The sequence below is a fragment of the Apus apus genome, chromosome 10 (assembly GCF_020740795.1).
Source record: "Apus apus isolate bApuApu2 chromosome 10, bApuApu2.pri.cur, whole genome shotgun sequence".
Classification (NCBI taxonomy): Eukaryota; Metazoa; Chordata; class Aves; order Apodiformes; family Apodidae; genus Apus; species Apus apus.
Genome location: NC_067291.1, coordinates 16667943 through 16687698, shown reverse-complemented (window position 1 = coordinate 16687698; position 19756 = coordinate 16667943). Strand labels below are relative to the sequence as shown.

The window sequence follows — 19756 nt, the reverse complement described above, 5'->3', positions numbered from 1 at the left end:
CTTCTTTTCAGAAGAAAGTTCAGAGCAGGAGGAGCCACCTGAACCCAAACTGTGTGCGTCTGCTCTTCTTTGAAGGGCCAACGTTGATGGAGTAAAGAGGGAAAAAGAACCCAAACACACATTTTGAATGAGTGAGTTTAAAGCTGTGCTGCGTCTGCTAGCAAACTCATCACGGCTTTGAAAATGAAAAAAACAACATTTGGTTCCGAGTGGAAATTTGCCCGCATTTGCACCATATCTCTTCCATGTGCTTTGCAATACACTTGCTTTCAATAATAAGTGAGGAAGTTGGAACATAATCCACCCATAAATGTTATTGCTGTAATTTGACTGTGCTGTGTTTGTTCATGCATTAGCCGCACACGTAAAGAGAAGTGGGGATGTATGGTGGTGATCCCCGTGCAGCCTGAACAAACAGAGATGTCTTGGGACGTACTGGATTTCAACCCCCAAATACTGTGCAACTGGTTTAAAATTGGGGAGGCTGGAGGCGGGGTGTTTAGTTTCAGGCTTGTCCTAGCTGAACAATGCCTGCAAGAGGGGCATCAGGAGGTGGATATTGCTACAGAGGGCGAGCTTTGTGGCCGTCGATTCGGTCTCTGCACTGTACGTGTGGGCTTGATGCTGCTGCTTTTATGTATTAAGCTCTTCGTTGTTCCTGTCCTGGCAGATTCTGTCTCTTTAAGTAACTAAATCTCGTTTTTAAGCTCTTCCTGGGAAAAGGATGTTACACATGAGCAGAAAAATGCAGGCAAGAAAGGCTAATTGAATGAAAAGAGAGAATTAAGTTAAAAATAGAGTACAATCTAGTATCACATTTTCATGAGTGTAACCTGAAATGAAGGTGTCTCCAAGTCCCTAGTGATGCCAGAATGTTTAGATGTTGGGCACAGATGGAGACACCTATTGAAATGTGTCTGAAGAAGATTAATAGGACTTGTCAGTGTTGGGAAAGCACTGCTTTGCTGTAAATTTCTACTAGCACAAGATGAATTACCGATGAATGCTCAGTTATCAACCCCATCACTATCATTGGACACTAAATCAAATTGAGCAGTTATCTACAATCAGAAAATTTCTTTTAAAAATAGGCATACACCTTTAGGCTTAAACTCTTTAATAAGACAATATCCTCCATGGTATGTGTGTGTTCATGAAGGGATATGATTTAAAGTTTCTATACAAAAAGCTTCCGTTTGGAAATGAACTCCAAGTTTAGTGTGAAATCAGGGTTGTCAAACAATAAAAGATATTCAGAAAATACTGGTTATACAATATAATGTTCTGCTGGGGGCCTGATCCAACATGGATTTTCATGTGTATGTCAATAGATATTGGATCCATCCCTATTCGTGAGGGTTTTTTTTTATAGCTCCTTTCCTCCTGTTTTTGGTGATGATAAAAAACCCCACAACTTCTCTCTTCCTCAAAGACTGAGCATCTGAATCATATATTAATGCAAAATAGCTGTCAAGACTCCGGGTATATGTAAAATAATAATAATACCACTCCCTTAACACATTTAAGACATTACAGCTTAATATAATGAAATATGTGATGGAAGAATCCATTAATAACATTTTAACTGAAAATACTTCCTTTTTCATAAAAGGGGAAACTGACACAAGTAAAACTATCACAAACATTTACCAGCACATCGCTAAAGTATATTAGCTGTATTTACCATGTGATGCTGATTCTGACAATGATTTTAAAGAAGCATGATATATTTTAGGGATATGACTCTAATTTCTAGGATTTCTTTCCCTCTCAGCCAGGCATTGTGCTGCTTTATTCAAGGAGATTTAACGTGGCATGTTTTCTGAAGTCAAATTTTCCCTTTTATTATAGACAAGGGCAGTCATTTATGTTTAGGAAGGGAGACAGGTACAGTGCCTTTATCTGATCTGTGTCCCCAACCACAGCCACCTTCTTAATCGATGGGCAATTCCCACTCTGGAGGATCAGGCCCTGTCTGGGCTACTTCTCAGCCAAGGAATGTATCCTTCCCTTCACCTCCATGCATCTCATCTGTGGTGTATCCTCGTTTTTGAGAAAGGAATAATATGCTATTTACCACAAAGCACAACTTCAAAGCCTTTGTGTGTTTCTCATCTCCAGCCAAAGCTGATTATTTACCACCTTAAAAATTGACCCGGCTAAGGGATAGTAGTAGTTATTGTCTTCAGTTTTACATCCTAATTTTCACACAGCAAATGCCCTCCATTAGGGCCAGATTCTCACTCAGATGGAAGTTATTAACTTTAAGCAGAATGGAGCTGATTTCAGCCAGCCACAGCCGATGCCCTTCTAACACAGTCACTTTACAGCATGCCCCTGTTTATTTTTTAGTTTGAAGGGCATGATTTTTAAACATGTTTGTTTTACACAGAGCAGAAGTTGATGCCTAACTTTTTTTTTTTCCCCACAAACATGTAAAGAGAATATTAATAGGGAATATTAATAGAGCTGAGTGCTGCACGATGCTAGTTAGATTGTAGTAGCTGAGAAATATGAACTAGTGAACATAATCCATAAACTCCATTTGGTTACTATAATACTCCAATCTGTATTTATTACAACCCCACTCTGATGCTTATACAACTGCAATTGCTAGATTTATACACTCTAATGGTTCCACAATAGGAAAAACCTGTGTCCTTTATCTCTCTTTTCCTGTCCAAAATAACCCCTTCCACATATACTTCAGGCTTCTCTGGACCTTGTCTGGGTTTAATCACAGGCTGTGGGACAAAATGCGCATTATTAAGAAATATAAATATTTTCAGAAGCAATCAAAGGGTTGAAAGATTGATTCGGCATGTAGATTGGGTTTAATTCGAAGCAGCTTTGTTCTAATGAGGACTACTGGGATACAAAGACAGCAGCCGCTTGTGGCCACCAGTTGGGAACTCCGACTCGCTCAGCAACCTGTCAAGAATTTCAAGGAACTGCCAGGTATTAAACAGCAAAGTGGTGGGGAAGCTGGTGGTCTATTGTTTTCAGCCTCCTTCTGAGGCTGCATTAAGATTTCATAGTCCCAGTTTTGCTGAAATGATAATTGAGGTGAATTTCTTGCTGTCCGTGGAGCCAAATCCTGCATTCCCTCCCTTGGGGGAAACCCTTGTGGACTTAATGGGGGGCTTTGCTGAAGGGAAAGGTGACAAAGCCTGGCTGAGTGCTGAGTCCAGCAAGCTGGAGAGCTCTGCAGGAATTTGTAGTGCTTCCCAACGCAGCAGTGACTTTTTCTATTAGATTTTGCCACCTGTGCTCCTAGATGTAACAGAAACTTTTTGCACAGGGAGGTGTTTTTCCCCTACAAAAGCATCTGGAGAAATACAGCTCTGTTGGCTTTGAAGCTTGTGTGTCCTCACTGGGTGACCCAGCAGAACTGGTGGACTCATCCTGCTTCCTAGGAAAAAGCCTGCAACTTCCAACAAAACATCCCTGAGATGATGCTGAACAAAATGGGGCACTCAATAGCTTTCCCCTTCAGCTTAAAAAATCCCACAGCAAAGTGTTGGTATGTGTCATGGGAGGGAAGGAGGGTGGTTTCATGTCACAGGTACTTGGGGAGCACAAGGCCCTGGCAGCTTTCCTAAATATCAAGTGTACAGTCAGAATCACAGCATATACAGGATCAAACACTGACCAGTTTCTCTCTCCCCTTAGCCCCCCCCCTCGCCCACTTTTGTCCATAAAAGCAATAGAAAGAGAGAAAGCTTGAATTTTCTGAACTGTTTCACCCATCCACAGCTGGAATTCCAAAGTGAAATGAAAATGCCTTTAAAATCAACCCTACATGGGAGCCTGAGAGAACAAGTTTTCCTTTGTTGTAGGGTATAGTATTATTTGCTGTAGGTTTTTGATATACATTCTAAATTAGGCCTGCAAAGGAATGCTTCATCTTTAATTCATCACTCTCAGCTGAAAGAGATTAGCAATGTCTAGCACGCACCCTTCGTATGGTGCTGACCTCATCAAGTATGGCCTGAAATTAATTAGCCTCATTCATTCCAAATGGAAAAGGATAATGGAGCTGCATTTTAGAGATGACCATCACAAATTGTATGCAGCATATTTAAAATCCCTCCTCCTGCCTTGCTCCCCTCCCCATTTAAAAAACTATGTAGATTAAAATTCTTTCCAGAACTTGCAATATGTCAGAGTTATCGAGGCATTAGGAGCAGAAACCACTCTGTTTTTATTTGTGGAACTGGGAGCCACATTTTGTGTGTGTGGCTGTAAAAGCAGCAAGCCTGTCTTAATGGCAGAACACCTGGAATTAATTTGATATTTCCAGGTGCTCTGGCAAACTGGGGCATCAAGCACTTGATGTTTAAACATTCTTCCACTGGCTTGCTTAAATCAATATGGAAGTGGTGTCCCTTTGTCATTCATACATGCAAAGTGCTAGCACAAACTCCAGCTTGGCTTCAGAGTCCTACATCACTCATAATCTAATTAGAAATCAGAGCAGAGCTGAAGCAGCATTCTTTGTGGATTCTTGGGCAGCAAATAGGGATACTTGCCTTTTGTTTCCCTCCTCGATTGCATCGTTCACAAGCTTTCACACCACATCTCTAAAAGGTGGTTAGGTGCCTCAAGATGTTGACAGGCATGAAGGACAAGATTATTTAGGTATTTAGGTGCCTACCCCGGGTGATTTCAAATGGAATTAAGCAACTGGATGTTACTGGGGAGAGAGGGGGGTGGGAGAATAAAAGAGAAAAAAAAAAAAAAAGCTTCCAGTGCATATGAAAAGCTCTAAGATGGTGTCCTAAACTCTAGTAATGTGGGTGATGTTTTTTTTCCAGGGTAAAATTGCCTGCAGGGTAAATTTACTGAAGTCTGCTGATTTTTCCTGAGGTCAGGGGGTGCTCAGTTTTGGGCAGTGCAGCCCAGCCTGCTGGCTCAGCCAGCTGCTCCCTGGCCAGGCACAGTGGTGCTGTGGGCTCTGGTTGCTTCCCAAGAGACAGGGATAGTAGTAAATAATGCAGGATTTCCCACAGGAATTTGGAAGATGCCCACGTCTAAGACAACGATGGGGATTGGGCCAAAATCCAGATCCAGCCCGGGTTCCTCCATCTGATTAGTCCCGTCTCGACCTGTGACTGCTGAAGGATCACAGCGACATGGACTGACCTCTCTCCTTACTCCCCAGCATCAGATCACCAAGAAGGCCTGAGCTAATACTGTGAGTAAGAGACACGTTTTTCCTTACACCAAATAATGCCCTGCAAAACTTCAGCTTTTGAAATAACAAGGTCAAAATGGCTTGTACCTGCAGTGACAGGGCTTGGGAGCTCCTGCAGTTCCTATGCCCGAGGCTGAATTCACAAGGAAAAGAGTTTGTGATAGGTGCTGCAATCACCTGATACCCAGGAAAGTTGAGAATTAATGATTTATCTTTAACACAAACAAATATTTGTCTTCCAAAGACTCCATTCATCAAGATTGCCATTGAATCCAGGATTGAACCCATTGTTATTAATCCTAAATGAATTCCAGTTTGTCTACCATGAACAAAGCTGCTTGCTATCTGATAATCCAAATTTGCTCAGAAAAAAAGAATGAGTAAATGTTAGAAGCAGCAGGTGAAATCATACCACAGTTATTAAGCCTTCTTTCAGGGGAAGCACAGGAGAGATTAAATTGTTATGTTAGGCCATGTTGTGAGTCCACGTCAATTTTGTTCGAGATCTTATCTTAGCTCAGAACTGTTTCCTCCTAAATTAAACTAAATGTTGAAGACACGAGAAGCGTATTGACCCAAAGATTCAAAACTTTGGACTCAGCAGCCTTCTGATCTTTTGTCCACAGAGTATCGAGTTATAAAGCTGTGGAATATTAAATAATCATGATTATCTTCAACTTGCCCAAGTTCATTTGTCATGCTGAAACACTGGCACGGATTTTTCTTACTCTTTTTTTCAGAACAAGACATTGATTCTGCCTGAAAGCTGGCTTCACTTGCCACTAGATCTTACAGACTGGGCTCCTATAGTAATATTAAGTCTCACACACTAACCCTGGTTTGTTATTCTGTCTCTGGTGCTCTTAATCTCTCTTTTGCAAACACCATTGTCCAAAAGAGCAACAAACAAAAGTCTGAAAACGAAAATGACCAAACTGTGCTGGTACTTCCATCAGCTGTTATCATGCAGAAGTAGTTCTTGAGATTCAGAAATGCAATGTAATTCACCTGGGATGAGAAATCAAATTTAAAAATGAGCTGAACAGACAATTTTAGGAATAAGTAAGTTTCTAAATAAACCAGCTTTTTAATTCCACCTTTTCTATATTAGTACTGTAAATCAATATAGTCTGCACTTGGAGAAATGAGATGAGTTTGAATTGCCATAATTAAATATCATCCTATTTCTTGCAACACAGACAAACAAGGAATTTTACTCCTGATACAGGAGTTTTCTCAGGTAGGGATAACTTGCTACAGCAATGATTTAAGCTCCAAGTGGTTCCATAATTTTTTATAGAACAATCCTCTTTCAAAACACGCAGCACAATTCCTCCCTGGTGTCAGAGCACTGAAGGGATGGAGTTATACAAGAAATTATATTGTTTAGATGCTTTTTAAAATACAAACATAATGATGATACATTAAATAATGCCATCTACTCAGCCAGACTCCTAATTATCTCCTTGTAAACTGTGTATTCATTCATCACTTCATTCACCTCAGCTGTAATGCTGGTCAGTGTTAGACATTAACACTGAGCCATAAGTTTGAATGGGAAGAAAAACAAGGAGAGTGCAAAGCTGTATATTAGCTTAGACAAGTAGGATGTCATTGCCAGACTGAATTTGTTGAATTTTTTGATGATACCAGGCATTAAGCAAGTAAATCTTTTGCCACTGAAGCAACAATTCACCTACTTTCAGTAATGACATCCAGGAGGAAACGCAGTGGATTTACAACAGAGAGTACCTATACATTAATAATAGCTAGTTAGCCCCAACCACAAATTAGTGATTCAAAATGGAGGTTAGCATTTTCCTTGAAAAAAACCCCATAATTTCTTATTTTATTCTTATTTCAAATGTTCAAGACCCTGGGTTTGATTTTTTTTAAATATATATATTTTTTTTTTGGTAGTAGGAAAGGATTTTTGTCTGCAGACTAGCAAGCTCAAGGAATCATTTGGGTGATTTCTGTTCTCGCCTAGCAAAGACTATGGAGATGTTCAGTGGTACACAAAAGCACCCAGGCCTTCTTGTGGGCTGTGGATTGTTCCCACTTGTACCAGATACCAGTGAACTATAGTGGTTTCTCCTAAATCACTGGACACGGCAGATCTGCACATGGAAGGTGACCTCATGTGCTGAAAACAGAAGGTGTTGAGCAGCCAGCATAGTTCTTTGTCTCAGCTAAATTATTTGGCTTCCCTTCTGCAGGATTTTCTTTCCATACGTCCTGATTCTATCACCTTTTCCCCTAATAAATGTGAATGAGTACTCTATAGGTGTAACTACAATAATACTAGTTCTTTTGCTGCAAATACTGGAAGCCTGTAACCTGTAATTCACTTTTCCTGATGCTCTTCTATTCTAACACTAGACATGTTATTTTAAAATTTCTAGGACCTGAAAACTAATTTTATATAGCTATACATAATAGCAATGGAAATCAAGCCTTCTCCTTATCTTAGTCTTTAGAGCTATGTTGCATCTCTTTGTCAATTGGTGCCTTGTTCACCTCTAAATATCATATCCACCACTCCCGTAATGATTCCAATATCAGAGCTGAACAGGAAGAAGCAAGATATATCTCCATCTGTTTAATTTAAGGTAAGAATCTATGAAAACCTGTGACATACTGTGTATGTATGACAAAACCTATGAAAATCTAGGACACATTAGCATGTAATGTTTCCTCTTGCATTATTCCATGGCAAATTCAGGGCCAATCAATGCATTTGCTTCTCTACCACAAACCTGCCATATCTCTTGTAACACCAACTGCCCTTCTTTCCTAGGGATGGACCTTAACAGGACCATGATTGGAAGGCATGGGGACCGTGCACACGGAGAGACTATTGATGCAGCTGGTTCCTGGACTGGGAGCCACCACTGGGCATTGGTTCAACTCCCAGTCACAAGCTCCGAGAAGCTGAAGAAACACCACATGAACAGTTCCTGTCCTGGCTCCTCCCCCTCAGTCCTTTGTGTTGTATGAATCTCTGAGAAGCAAGCCAACATGACTGCATGACCAGGTGATTGGTCCTGTTACAGCCCATACCTGAAACACAGCAGAATGTTTCATCCTTTGCTTCTGCAGGTAGGAGCTCAATCTAATTTATAATAATAATGCTAAAATAACTCACGTGAACCTTTGCCCTCTTCTAGAACTGACACTGTTTCACCAGTTTCTCACTGGTTTCTGGATGAAGCAGCCAGCATGAGGAGGTCATGCTGGCACACATCCCACTTGACAGCTGAAAAGAACAAACTGGCAAACATTTCTAATATGCTGCAGTTTATCAACATCATGGTGAATAAAGGGTGAAAGATACTTTCCATAGGTTACTCACAGATGTATATGGATATGCTGGTGAACTGCCATTTAGACCAGAGGCTGGACAGAAATGAATCAGTAGATAAAATACATTATTCCTAGTGAAAACCTTTATGGAACATGATCTTGCCCCAAAGCCCTCCTGGAGTAGGCACAGTAATGCTCCCCGAGACCTGGCAGCCCTCCTAAGTGAGCATATGGTCTGCTCAGCTCTTGCAGTACCCGTGCACGGTGAGTAAACACAGAGCAATGTCAGAGCAAACAGGAGGCTGTTTAATAGCATGAAATTCTGTGGCTACTTCAGACTTCATCAGCACTTCAGAAATGGATTCCTCTTCTCTGCTGGAGCATGCACTGTTCGCAGGTGAGGTAGGAAAAAATGGAGACAATCTTTTTTGGGGTGGGTGGTGTTTGTAGCCATCTTCTGTAAAGCTGCTGCTGCCATGGAAGGGTCGTGGCATGTCAGAAGGTGCGTTTTCTGGAGATGCTGCATTGCCTTCATAATTTTTCTGATGCAATGTAACTTGTACAGTAGTTGGAATAAAGAGAGGGACCCGAAGGTAAGAATCCCACTGTTAATCGAGGCTGGGGAAGGGCAGAACGTTAGCTGCAGTAATTGTACTTCTGAGGGAGTCAACAAAGCCAGGCTCGTCAGCACTAGTAAACAGATCAGGTCCTGCCTCTGTGCTCCTCACACAGGCAGAACATTGCTCTGAAATCACTGGAGCAGGGATCGGGCCAGGAATGAGCGGCTGAGTTGCAACGCAAATTAATTCCTGCCAAAAAAGTTCAGCTATGCTCAGAAGTATGTAAAGTGTCTGATTTGAGAAGTGTCAAGTAGCATTTGTGACCAATTATCCAAGATGAAGGGGGCAGAGCTATGTTTACATGTACTAATCTTCAGCCAAAGTTTGAAAACTCCAATTCATGGACACGCATCAAATTTCCTTTCCTGGCTTGGCATTTGCCTGCACGCACGCACGCACATTGCTCGGGGATGACAGGAAAACATGATTATGACTTGCAAATAATACAAATAATACAAAAAATCCCCAACAAACCAGAGGAGCTGCCATGCAGCAGCAGCATGGTAATTAAGCCTATATTATGATATGCAAAAAAAAAAAAAAATAAATCACAGACCACTGTATGAGTAAAATAGCTTTATCAGCTGAGCTGAAACGTGATGCGTGGTGTGTCTGTACTGTTATTTTCTTCCACAACCTGTGAAGCCCTGGGAAGTGATCTACACAGAATAAGTAAAGAATAAGTAAAAGCTGCCTCTGTCATCTTCTGTTTAATTAACACAGGTATGCCAATTTAATGTGTTTAATGCAGGGATTAAACAGAAACTCAGGAGTTGACAACAATGATGTTAGCATCGCTATAGCATAGAAGGGCTAGAAAATGATTGTGGTGACTAGAAACTCTGTGGGTGAGAACAAGCTGGCTGGGATTTTGGGTGGGTTTTGGAGGTTTACGCAGATCTATTGAAATTTAGGAGCAGCTGATTTTTCATGTGGCCAAGTGTTTGTCTGCCCCTGCCCTTCCCTTTCCCCTCTTGGACCTTCCAGGATAAGCCCCAGAGTGACAACAACTTTTAAAGCGATTCCTCTTTCTTCTAACAAGTTCCTGATGCTAAAGGTCTGACCTTAAAATGAGCAGTGCACAGGGCAAGAATGGGCACTGCAGAGAGCTTCTGGCCTTCAACCCTTCCAACTACAGCTATTTGGGTAACCAGAACAGTGTATTCTTGATGGGTGAGGGAACAGAGCCTTCCAGTTAAGGATTTCTCAGCACATTAACCCTGTCAGTGCTGGGTGCTGTGTCCCTGTGCCAGTTGCCTGTGTCTATGTAAGACCCTAAATGCAGATTTGCAGAAATTTGCAGAAATTTGCAGAAATTTGCAGAAATTTGCAGAAATTTGCAGGAATTTGCAGGAATTTGCAGAAATTTGCAGAAATTTGCAGAAATTTGCAGAAATTTGCAGAAATTTGCAGTTCTCTGTAACTCCATGGTTGTGTTTCAGTGCCTGCTGCACCTGAAAATGGAACCATTCTGCCTGAGGATTTCCATGTGGGTCTAGGGAGAACTGCAGTCACACACCACTGTGAGTTGTGCAGACTTGGATTTCTTGTCTGCAGGAGAAGCACAGCCTGGTTTGCTACAATGCAGCTGTCTTCATTAATGTTCTTCAAGCCCTGATGTACCAGGACCACTGCCACCGGGTAAGAAGTTGGTTGAATTTTCCAGACTCATTCTCTTGGCTTAAGAATGTTAAATTGGGTGATAATGAGTAGTAACCGTGTCCCTTTTTATGGTGAAGTTGACACTTGCCTTCTAGTAAACAGACACAGGGATGATCCTTATTTTGCACAGGTCACCAAACAGCCCCTGGGATGGGAAGGGTTATTGGCCATTTACCAAACACTGTTTGACTTGGGTTCATGGGTGAGAGATGAAAGGCTCTATATTGCATTACCCATCCCTGGGGCCAGCCAGTCCCCCTAAAGAAGCATTTCATTTACCAAGGCAACTGCTGGCCCATGGGAATCAGAGAGTTAAGAAAAAGGGGACGAGGTTTCAATTGCAAATGCTTCCTGAGGGCAAATGTCTTAAAGTCACAGGGAAACTCACTGCTTCAGTGTCAAAATTGTTGCTGCAGGACACTTAATGACCAGCAGATTTTTCCCATAATTGATCTCCCCTTCTTCCCACCAAAACATCCGTTAGGTTACTTGGGGTGTTTCTGCCTCTGCTCTATTCACTTCTGCTCCATCTCCCTGGGGGAGATGCCCCATAGCTGGGGCAAGCCCAGTGAGCAGGTATGAACTGTTACCTTTGCTAAAAGCATCAGAGTTTGGGCAGCAAGAGCCTTCTCCAGTTCCCAGATGAAACCAGCAGCCCTGGTATCACACTTAGAGGTGCCAGGAGCTTGGGAGGAGCGAAGCCTTCTGAACTTCCCAAAATTTTTAAAAATCCTAAAGCAGAGATGCTGGTTGATTTTCTTGGCTATAGTGGAGTGGTCCTTACTATGGGAGTAGTTCAAGTGCTGCCTTTTTACAGATGATGGATGCAGTGCTTAATGTTACAATGGTTGCAGGAAGGAGAACATCGGCTGCTCAGATAGACCAGGTATTCAACCTGGACCCATCCTGAATTTCTTATGATCTCAAAATCCAGTGTTTTTCCAAATTCATTAGCACTGGTCAGAATCTTTTTCCACTTTTCTGCCTTGCTGTTTGTGATGTGAATCAGGAGATGTCCAGAAGTTGCATTTGTTGTTTGATAGTTTTACACCATGGTTGTAACAGGGCATCTGTCAAGTCAGCAGTTCTCTCTGTGTTGGTTTATTTATGTAATACACCATTTCCAGCAAGTTCTTGTTACCCAGTTCCTGCTGACAACCAGGGAACAGGCACAAGTCAACTGAGAAAATGAACGACCAGAAGGTAAGTGGAAAGAATAGTAAATGCAGGCCATTCATGTGACAGGATCCGATTCATTTTTATGCCAGGGAGATTTTTTAAATGGGACTTCTCCCAGTGGAGAGCTCACAATGCTCAAGGCCTGATTCACTACAAAGACAATACATAATTATTCAGAGCTTATTATTATTTTTTATCACTCTTTTTTCAGTCACATGGGGTGAGGGCACAGATGAGATCAGGACCTAGTTTATTGCCCTGCACAGTACAGACTGTACCCTACCCTGCACTGTAAAATCTCTATAAAAGGTGCTAACCCTCTGCTTTATGGAGGCAGGTAAATGCACCCAGGCTGAAGGTTGAAGTCACTGGTCTAAGATGGCAGAACCCATCAGCAGCAAAAATGGGCACTCAGCCTGAAACTATCCTGGGATGCTGCTACTCCTTGCTTTAGACTTCTTTTCTTTTTACCTTTATTTTGATTCACTGAAATGATGAATCAAATTAAATGCCATGTCCTTTGAAGCACTATTTATTGTGTTTATAGAAAACTGATTATCTGTTCTCTCAGGCTAGTGGAGATTAAGAGCGATAAACTCATCAGGAAAAAATGCAGGTTGGGTGTGACAGGGAAACTTGTGTTTTATTCCACAAAACCACCTTAGTGTCTGGTTGTGGTGTGTCAGACTGTGCGGTCTGACGGATGCTGTGCCAACCTGTTCTCTGCTTTCAGGCTGGGCCCACAGGTTGGATTTGGGTGAAGCAACTTTCATGCAGATATGCCACTGAAATATGAATACTATGCCAGAGTAAGTGGATTTTTGTTCCGTTTGGATTTTATACAATGTATGAAGTCAGTACAAAGTTTGTTGCTAATCTCAGCCTAGCTGTGAGTTTGACCACTACTTGTTCAGTCCAATGCAGTATACCTGTGTACCACAGCAACACCTGCTCTATGTATATATTAAAATTATTTTGCCAGATCAGCCCTTTGGGATTTAGCATTTCATTCATAAAAGATTCCATAACCCATATCAGCTGTGCTGTGTCTCCGCTTCCTGACAAACTGGGTGATATTCTTAAGACTATTTACATTTTAATTTATTGTAATATTTCTCAGCTTTCTTATTTGAATAACGGAAACAAAAATAATTTTTACAAAAATAAGAAGAGCTAAAAATAGACTCTCAAAGACTGAATGGATACTGATTACAATTTTCTCTTATGCAACTTCCCCATTTTGACTTGTGCTTTAACTCTTTGGTAGTTTTGCCCAGACACAGAATGTAGCGATAACAGATAAAGTGCATCACAGGTTTCTTTACAGATGAAATCAATGAAGTGTCCTGAAGCCTGAGAACCACTCAATGACTTATATGATGCTCTGTGTTACTACTGCTGCTTTGAAAAAATTTATTTAGTCATTTGGACTTTAACTACTCAGACACATTCCTTCCTGCTGCAACAGCAGTGATACAGGAAGGTGTGTTTCAAACCGTGCAGTCATTTCCAGCCTGGATTTCATGAGGGGCTATTCTCATCTCAGAGATAAATCATTCAAATATCCTTCTGCAGATTCCAGGTGAGTTACTCACCTTTCGAGTCTTCCAAGTAATACACAGAGAGGTGCTGAGACAATGGCAAGCCTCTGCCTAGTCAAAAAAAGCTCAGCAAAAGGAAATGTGAGCAAAATACTTGTACGAGTTCTCAAAATCTTTCTGAGGAGACCTGGGGCCAAAGGGCTTCTGCCTTCAAAAACGTGTGGCCAGCAGAGATGCACAGTACTTCCTTTACTGACTGACCCATCAGCTGCTCTCTGTCCCAGAAACAGTTCAGGAAATGACTGAAAGTATCTGAAGACATAAAAAGGATAATTAAGTTTCACTGCAGGAATAAGAGGGTAATCTGTCCAGACAAATCTAGGACCTAGTATTGAAAACCATAGAATCTGAATATAAAAAATGAGTAATTTTGAACAAAGATGTCTATCAGGACTGTAAATTCAGAGAGTAAAGAAGTAGCTTTGCTTAATAGACCATCTCTCCGTCCATCTTCCCCAACTCATTTTCTTGTTCTCTTCCTTTCTTTTTTGTTATTGCAAAAAATACATGTAAAATCTGATGCTGAGAATGCTTTAGCTTCATTTCAATCTTCTCAAAATGTTTTGTTCTGCTGTGAAGATTCCCCCTATGAGCTAACCTTAGCCTTGACTGCACTGGGCTTGAGGGGCCAGTTATTTGCAGGGAGATCAGCAGTTATTTTGAGGAGTCTCTGAGGTAGCCAGCTCCCCAGTCTTCTGAGGCTCTCAGAGATGTTTTTGAGCTGGCATGAGAAATCACCTGGGACTCTGGGCAGATCACAAGGTGCTTAGGACAGTATTTTCTCAGTGCCTTTTTTTGCTGAGCAGAATTGCTGCACTATAAACAAATGTGAGTTTTGCCTCATTCTTAGATACTGTGAGTTATGAAAGCCCACTCCAGATGTAATGAATGTATAGATCATTTTGACCAGATCATAATCTATTAGTAAATAATGTTCCCTGAAAATGTATAGGTGAAATAAAGAACTTCTTGCTACTATTGCTGTATTGGTATCCAGGATTACTGATGAGGTCAACTTGATCCTGAAGCTTTGTGCTACTGATGTTTAAATACAATGCAGAATTAACTACAGAGTTTGGTTAGCAAATTCCTCTCTGGATTAGGATATTCAGGACTTCTACTGCTGGAAATGGAACCCGGAACTATACAAAGCTCACCTGTCCCTAGACTTGATCACAAGCCCCAAACTTCAGTTCACTGACATATATGAAATTTTCCATTGGGCTCTCATGGGTAGTGATACTAATGAGCAAAGCCCACAGCAATTTTCAGAGTCAGTATGACTATGATACAGCAAAACATATAACAGCTATGACTCTTTTTAACTGTCTGTGGAGGAAGCTCAAGGATACCAGGCTCCCTAAGACCTATGGGTGATTGTCAAGACAGTCTCTAGGCCACAGGAAGGTCAATTTTGAAGAAGGTGGCACTTAAGGGACATCTGTGTGACACATGCTGCAGTGTCCAGAGATTGGAGTCTGTGTATTTTGCTCTAAACCTAGAGAGGAAGTCACTAGAAAAAAAGGGAAAGAAGCACGGGGGAATAAAAGTACTTTTGAAAGACAAGAAATCTACATTTCAATGAAAATCCTTTCAAGGCATTTCAAATAAGAGTCTGAGAGAAATAATTACAAAGTTTGGAGAGAAAGAACGTTAGCTTTGATATCTTTTTCTTCTATGAAGCAATTAAAATAAGCAATTTTTCAAATACTAAGCAGAAAATTACTAATGGCTGAACCCAAAAGCTTTCATTTCCTTCTTGGGGCCTTTATTCTTCTAAAAAAAGACAAAAAAAATGTGAAGGTGGTTTTCCAGATAGATTAATGCATAAAGCAGTCGCTAGTTGGATGTCATAAAAACTACAGCAGCATAGAATAGCTGAGATTAAGAGCTAGATTTAAATCATGCAACAGTCCAGTTAATATCAATGTCTAATTAAGAAATGCATAAGAAGTCTGTAATGTTGATTTGATGGAGAAAAACTCTAATAGGGTTTCTTTTGGAATTTTCCATTTCAATTGCTGTGTAGACTTTTAATGGATGTCCTATCCAGTCTTTGGTATTAGCAGGAATCATCCTCAAATTAAAACCAAGGCCTAAAATGGAACACAGGTAGACAAATTAGCTCGTCTGGGAAGCAGTCTGGGTGGAATGGCAATGTGAGCTCAAGCTGAAATTTTAATACAAATAAAAGAGCACAGATGTCTCAAATCTGGCATGGAAACCCTATCTGCTTCTCATTTTAAACAATTTAACCCCCTGTAATTTTAAACAATTCAATGTTAACCCATTTCCTCACCTCTCTAAGCCTGCTGAAATCCCTGACAATTCATACTTAGAGATCCAGACCACTAAGCATTATTAATTAGCCTTAAGGAAGCCTTTTTATGGTTATGTATATTAGTAGTATGTAGAGGTGGGCTCTTTGCTTGCGGTGGGATTTGCAACACACACTTCCCTATCACTATCAATTAATGCCATTAATCTTCCTCTTCTCTCTGGGTAACTAAAACTCTTAAACTCTTGGAGCAAAACTAAACGTGTGGCATCCTCTGAGTCACAGACATCCTCCAGGAAGTTTGGTCCCTAGGTATGAAAGGGGAACTGGTTTTGTTCTGCATGTCACTAACGGCCTGAAGTTGTTAAAGCAGGAGCAGTGTAACTGTTAGCATGCACAAATCTGCCTTGCAAAGAGGGAGAAAGCAAAGCACTGGATAAAAGCAGCAGCGTATTTGTTATCACCACTTTGTTGTTGACCCAACAAATCCAGAGGGAATTCTCTCAAGAATCCAGGAAGACGGCAAACTCAAAATAACCCCTCTGACCCAGGCAGCAAGCACACTGGGGAGTCATTTTTAAGTTCATTAGGACACATTAAAATACAATACATTGGCCATGGTAAAGCAAGGCACATGATTCCATCTGTCTACATAATTCTTTCCAGTACTAAACCCATCCAGAGACCTTTCAGAATTATATCATTAAGTCTTGCCACTTCACTTAGCAAACAAAGAGTGGAAAAGACTGGCGGTAAAATCCCAGTAACAGTGGAAGTTTGGTGCTTCTGAGTCACTGTCACCCCCTGGAATGTCACAGTCCACACTCATGCCTGGCATCACTCCATTGATCAATGAGGCACAAATACTTCCTAGTGATACAATGGCCCTAGGGGATGCCCCAAGGATTCTTCTCCTTCACAGAGATGAGAACTAGGACATTCTCAGTTCAGCATCTGCCTTCTGAATGATGCAGAAAGTCTGACGTGAGGACATTCAGGTCATCACAGGAATCAGGATTTTTTACCCTTTCTCTTGACTGCACGACTGGGGAGGTACCATGGGTGAAGATGCTTCTAATATGATTGTTCAAATGCAGCACTCCTTTAGCAGGGAGCTTTGTGTGCAACCTTTGTTGGATTTATGCAATACTTCAGGAAAAAAAAAGAGCATGAAGCAGGCTGTCTTTTGCAAAAACATGCAACAGTCAAAAATAAGCAAACCTTAACTTGCCTGGCACACTTGAGAGCCACAAACTCTGTTAGTTTTGCTAAATGAGAGGAAAATTTCTCCTTTCCTCCATAAAACCATCCTTTTAGACATTACTGCAGTCATGATCTCACCGCAGTTCCTGGATTCTTTCCGAAAAGATTAAAATGAACTAATACACCAGTGATCTCATCACAGCATAAAGGACATCTTATACAGGAGGAAAAAAACAAACAACAGAAGTTCAGTGTTGTATTTGCATCAAGAGTAGAAAAAAACACTCTGCCATTGTGGAGAAACACCAAAAGTACAATGCCAGGGATGCATTTTTCCACCTTATGTATTCTGTGGATTTGTCCTGCCTGATCCTGCCTGTCACACCTGCCATCCTTTTGCTGTCTTCAAATCTGTTCTCCTTCCCTTTTTTCTGTCTTTATCTGTACCTTCCCCTGTCCCTTCTGTACCCTCCCTGCATGTTTTAATGTACCAAATTACTTTGAATCATATACACTACTGTTCTCAGCTACATCCAGAATACTTTTTGCAGGGTATATATTTGCAGTCATGTTACACTAGAGTATTCACACACACTTCATCTACAGCTTCCATTGTTCTGGGTTAAGAGCAGGTTTCCTACATGTGTGTACAGTTTTTAGGCCAAGGGCTTATGGATTACGACAGCTTTCATCTACTTTGGAGCTGATGTATCTACTAGAAGAAACTGGGAGGATGAGTAGGGACAAAAGCTTTGTAAGTGAAAACTGTAAATTAGTATTAATGTAATTGAGAACCCAACCACATTTTAAATGCATCACATTCTGAGGTTGGAAACTAGAATATTTTCAGAACATGCTGAGTATAGTGTTAATAATTTAGTCTTATCTCTTGTGCCCATAGGTACACTGCAGCTCTGGCCTGAGGTCCCACCGTGAAGCAATGAGGTGACAAACCGGTTTCCTTTCTCGAGCCGATTGTCACGTAGCTGCCCAGGGGCCTGCTTTGGTGGCTGCAGAGTCCCCTGACTTTTCAAGGACATATATGCTAGTGTGACCCATTCTCACCCTGTATGCTTGGCAGGCGACAAAACTGCTCATTTCCCTTGGTGGCATTTCTCAGCCAGGAAACCATGAGGCACCAGACTGTAGGCTGGGGGACATCAGGGCAGCCACTTACTAGACACAGAGAAACCTCCAAGTACCATTAAGTGAAGATCAATTCCCAGGGCTAAAGCAAGCTAGTATTAAGGTCAACTCAGTCCAGGCCAAAAGAGTAGGGCAAAGTCCTTGTCTCTACTCCAAGTCTATTCCTCTACTGATTGTGAAGAGGCATTTCTAGTAGCTCAGGATCTTGAACACAGCCTGGCCTACCAGCTGAAGCTGTACCAACTAAATCATATATTGCCCAACAACAGATAAAACCAATGGTCAATTTTAGCCTAATCATCACTTCTGCCAGAAGAAAGAGAAACTCTTTGAGGTAAGTTTCCTTGGATATAATTCTTTCTTTCCAGGTTAAAGAACGGCTGCACCTAGTACATATCCTGAGCTGTAATGTGGATTTGCACCTTTCCTGTTAAATATAACTGGTTCATGTCCAAAACATCACTTCTATTCCTAATGCTCACTTACATCCTTACAACTTCTACATTAGTTGCAGGTGTGAAACGCCAACTGATCCACACTTCTCTTGCTGTCAGCAGGAGAATAATGTATGTCAAAGGCCCGATTCTCAGCAGTGAGGTCACCAGGATCTCCATTTGCACATCTGCTTTGCTGAACACAAACTCTGGAAATTTGCAAGGCTCCAAGATGCACAGAATGGGACGAGGTCACTGGGGGCTATACATAAGAAACTATTTGTGCTTCCCATTTAGTAGGCATGTCACAGAATTTGCTCTCTGTACAAAATATTTGCTGTTTTACAACAGACTGCATTTTGATGGCCTTCGTATGTTCTATATTAATAAGGAAAAAAGCTATACTTCTCCATGTTACATGACACAAGAGAAGTCAGGATGGCAACAGGTTAAAGAAGAACCTAATACATTACGCAGCTTCAGAAAGTTAGTCCTATTCCATGTATTCCTGTTTGGACTGGGCAGATGTTGAGACCAAGAGAGAGCCTGATCAGGGCTCCTGGAGGGATGATGCTCCTGGAGACTGCCTTGCACAGAGGCACCCAGATTTTGTTTTGAGGGCTTTAAGAGAAGCATTCAAATATTTCTACTTTGGGCAGCTAGTGGTTTTTATTCATACCTTGGAAAAAGTCTTCTGATTGTCATGTGTTTGCACTGGATGCATGGATAGTTGTTCTTGCACAGATACCTCTAATACACAGTATTTTCACCTTCTCTTTTTTTACATGAGATCAAAGACTAGTAATATATACATACATATGCCCATTTCTTTCTTGATTTCTGCTAATCTAGAATAAATAAAGATTCACACAAGTAATCTATGCAGACTATTTTTTTTTGTCTTAATGTATGGTAAATATTTGGCTTTTTAACGTCATCATGGCTCTGTTTTTTCTGGACTTACAGGACATTTTAAACACATGCATCCAAGTATCATTCGCACTAAGCACTTGGCTTTTCCTTCCTCAGTTGCTACTTCAGAAGTTTTTGGGACAATGAACCCAAAACTGGTTAATATCCAAAATGAGAAAATGGAATTGATCATCAGTTGTATGTTTCATTCAATGGCA

At 41.1% G+C, this 19756-nt stretch overlaps 1 long non-coding RNA gene across 7 annotated transcripts in view; it reads left to right on the top strand.

Annotated features, from left to right (window-relative positions):
• Positions 1 to 19503, top strand: part of LOC127388938 (uncharacterized) — a 31694-nt gene extending 12191 nt beyond the window's left edge. For 3 of the 7 annotated variants that reach the window (XR_007890494.1, XR_007890492.1, XR_007890489.1), the window contains 4 exons: positions 5013 to 5197; positions 7998 to 8299; positions 10566 to 12773; positions 17948 to 19503. This is a non-coding gene — a long non-coding RNA (uncharacterized LOC127388938). Of the gene's footprint in view, positions 1 to 5012; positions 5198 to 5974; positions 7810 to 7997; positions 8300 to 10565; positions 12774 to 13291; positions 13547 to 17947 lie in introns of those variants that run through there. The other 4 variants (XR_007890490.1, XR_007890491.1, XR_007890493.1 and 1 more) reach the window with 4 other exon arrangements.
• The last annotated feature ends 253 nt before the right edge of the window (positions 19504 to 19756 follow it).